Below are 4,270 nucleotides of genomic sequence, written 5' to 3' on the forward strand. Positions count from 1 at the left end.
TGTCTGTTCATTTCCAATGCCCATTTTTGGATTGGTCTTTAAATTTGAGAGGTCTGATTTTTAAAAAAATTCTTTATAGATTTTAGATAGTAGACCTTTGTCTGAGGAACAGCAGGTGAAAAATTTTTCCCACATTGTGGGTTGTCTCTTCACACAGTTGGTGGTTTCTCTGGCTGTGCAGAAGCTTTTTAATAAGAAAAAATCCCACTTGTTGACTGTTTGTGCTAGTTCATGGGCAACTGAGGTTTTATTCATAGACTCTTTTCCTACACCAATGTCTTCAAGAGTTCTACCCAACCTCTGTTCCAGCTGGTTCAGCATTTCTATTTTAATATTTAGATCTTTAATCCATTTTGATTTTAGTTTAGTGTATGGTGAGAGATATGTCTAGTTTTAATCTTTGGCAAGTTGAAACCCAATTTTTCCAGCACCATTTATTAAAGAGGCTATCTTTCCTCCAGTAAGGGTGTTTGGCTCCTTTGTGGAAGATCAGGCGGCTGAGTGTGTCTGGAGTTGTTTCTGCATCTTCTAATCTGTTCCACTGGTCCTCAGGTCTATTTCTTTGCCAGTAGCATGCTGTTTTTATCACAGCGGCTTTGTAGTATAGTTTCAAATTGAGGATTGTGATACCCCCTGCCATGTCTCTGTTGCCTAGAATTGCTTTTGTTCCTCTAGGTCTCTTCTTGATCCAAATGAATTTTTGGATTGTTTTCTCAAGGTCCATGAAGCATGCTGCTGGAATTTCAATTGGAATTGCATTGAATCTATATAGCAGTTTTGGAAGTATGGTCATTTTTGCTATATTGATCCTTCCTACCCAGGAGCAGGGGATGTCTTTCCATTTTCTGATATCATCTTCAATCTCTCTTTTCAGAGTGCTATAGTTTTCAGAGAAAAGGTCTTTGTAGAAATAACAAATAAGCATATGAAAAAATGTTCAACATTACTGGTTATTCAAGAGATGCAAGTGAAAGCAATGCTGAGATTCCAACCTGAGATTCCAATGCTGAGATTCCAACCTTAAAATGGTTGCTATCATAAAATCAACTAACAACAAATGCTGGTGGGGCTATGGGGAAAGAGAAACACTACTCCACTGCTGGTAGGAGTGTATACTGGTGCAACCACTGTGGAAATCAGTATGGTGATACCTCAAAGAACTAGGACTGGAAGTCCCATTTGACCCAGCTATTCCCCTACTGGGTATCTTCCCCAAAGAATTAAAAGAATCATACCACAATGATATATGTGCACCCATGTTCATAGCAGCATAATTCATGATAGCTAAAACTTGGAAACATCCCAAATGCCCATCAACTGGAGACTGGATAAAGAAAATGTGGTTTAAAAAAAAAAATAAAATGGAGTACTACTCAGTCATAAAAAATGAGAAATTAGAGACATTTATAGCTAAATGGAAACTGAAAGTGTAAATAAGGACTAAAAGGTATAATAGATAATGTAAAATAGGAAGAAAAGGGGCAAATGGGAAGGAGAAATGCGAGGGGGTAGGAGAAAGGAAAGAAAGGAATGGGATTAATATGAGAAAATGAAAAAAGGAAACAAAGTCTTTGTAGATAGGGAGGGATGGAGGGGTTGAAGGGAGGGCAAGGGAAGGGGGAAAAATAAAAACCAAGAGAGATTATATAAAGGTGCAAATTTCCAATGATGAATGTCATTATATTGCATACCTAAAATGTCTCAATAAAATTAATTAAAAACCAAAAAAAAAAGGAAATAATTTGAATTCAATGACAAGCTCTCAGAAGGGTGAGCAATTCTAGTCTTTTCAGTTTTTAATATACATTGCTTATCAGTGTGGGTAAGCACAAGCTAAAAGTGAGTGTGAAATGAAGATTCCAGAATTTGTATATGGGAGATTAGGATCAGCAATTTAGCTAGAAATGGTACTATAGTACCTTAGGGGACAAATCATAGAGATTCACTTGCCTAGCAAAATATTTGTGCAAAGATTGTATATTTACTTGCAGTGCTTTTGGAAGGGAAAGGTTAGTGAAGACAAGGGAGAAAGGCTTCCTTATGAAGGAAAGCTGCTGCCCTAAATGTAGCTTTAAAAAGAGCTGGATAATAGATGTGTTGAGAGAAATCAATATAAAATGCATCCATACTACAAGGAAAAAACCACTTTGGAGTCAAAAAGCACTACTTGTATTCTAAATACAGAAGTTTTCTCTTTATTGGAAATATTTACCTGGATTTTGTTCTGTTATAATACAATAGCCTAGAATTAGAGTACTCTCCACTAATTTTCAACCTGTGTCAATAACGATACAATTCACCCAATTTGAGAAAGATGGATTGAGCAAGATTAGGTAATAAATTCACACTGAACCTTTTGGATACAGGAGTAAATAGATAAACTATAGTTTATCATGAAGTTTCCAATCCAGTTAACATGAATAATAAATAAAACAATTACGCAAAAAATACATAATTTCAAACTTGAATAAGCAGGATGCACAGAGTTCTCTGAGAAGGGAAGAAGGGTAAGTTCAACAAGTGGAATAAGAAGGGCACAATTCTAAGGAAGAAAAAACAAAAGCAAAATCCCCACCCCCAAAATCCCAAAGATCAAAATGACTGAAAGAGCTTAAATGAGCCATACCCAAAACATATGTAGATTCAAAGAAAACTGGAGTCAAAAATTGTAGCTCCTTAAAATTAGAAAACCATATTATCTCATTATATGTTTATTACTTTAACAGTCTTGAGGTAATTCTACATAGAAAAAGATTAGGGCATCATTTCTGAAATGATCTTTCTGTAAAGTCTTTAAGTATTTGATAAAATCACATTTTTGCTTTTTAGTATTTAATTTTATATAATGTCTTAATATTTGAATACCTAATCTATCCCCATGCTTCAGAAACTGTGATCCCCAGCACCAAAAGACTGTTCAAAATATACACTGCTTAGTGCTTTTCTCACTTAACTTTCAGTCTTTAACATGTTTCGGATTGATACAGAGTGAACTTCCTTATTCTGTTACAGAAGCATGGTATTCTATAACAGGGATCCCACATTTTATTTCATCAGTCCCCAACTGAAGGACACTTAGGTTGTTTCAGTCTGTCTCTCTTCTTCATATGAGCAGGTCAATTTGTAGGATATATTTCAGAAGCAGAATTGCTGAAAATTACAATAACAAAAACAACAACATAGAAGGGGACAGAGGAATGTATTTGCAATTTTGATAAATAGTGCCAAATTTCCCTTCTAAAAATTTGTGGCAAATGTCCTTCCCAAAGTTCAATAGATAGAACAAGGTATCTCAATTTTTATTTTGAGATTTTTCTTAATATAAATGGCATTATGTTAATTTGGTATACATGATCACCAAACTAATAATTGCTTTATTTTTACCCAAATATTAGTTTGGCAGTTACTTTATAGACAAAAATGGAATTATGTTCTTTGCAGTCACATCAACATGGTAAGATTTTTTGCTGAAAAAGCAAATGATTCCAGAATGTATGTTGTTCAACATTGATAGTGGCTTGGTATGATGGAAATACCAGTTGTTCACCCCTCTCCCTGTAGTTATGGATGTGCACTTGGGGTACAAGTGATCTCGTCACCTGTTCTATAGGTGGATGGTAATTTGTGCACATTCACTGACACAGTCCCATCTTCCTGGCCCTGGAAAGCTGGCCATGTGGGCAGGCCAAGGCATCTGGCCTTGCTCCGGCCACAGTGACTGGCTTAGAGATGTTAGTCCATGCAGACCTTGAGACTTTATATTGATTTGGATTCTATTCCCCTTCCATGTGAATGAGGAAGGATCTACCTTTATAGTGGTGGAACAATCTTGGGAACCCAGCCCAAAGACCACGGTGATGCAAAAGCAGAGTGCTGAGGCCTGAATAAACCTCACCCTTTCCTGTTTCATAGCAATAAATTCCTTCTTTGTGTTTAAGCCAGTTTGAATTTAGATTTTTATTACTTGCATTGAAAATATCTCAGTGTACCAGGATATAGTGAACAAAAGTATTATCATTACTTTGATTCATTTATTTTTAAAAATTAATTAATTTTTTTGCAGTACTGGGGATCAAATCTTGAACATGCTAAGCATGTGCTCTACCACCCACCAACATCCCAACCCTGATTGAATAAGTGTAATTCTACATTTGTTAGGTACTTATTACTATGCTGTTCTAGGAAATATGGGGTTTTTTTCAATTTTAAAACTTCTGTTTTTTAAAAAGTAATTTGTATTGTAAATCCTCAGGAAGGTTGACTACAGCTT

Source organism: Heterocephalus glaber, unplaced genomic scaffold, assembly GCF_053883595.1.
Source record: "Heterocephalus glaber isolate CG9 unplaced genomic scaffold, H.glaber_assembly_v1.0 deba00001461, whole genome shotgun sequence".
Taxonomy (NCBI): Eukaryota; Metazoa; Chordata; class Mammalia; order Rodentia; family Bathyergidae; genus Heterocephalus; species Heterocephalus glaber.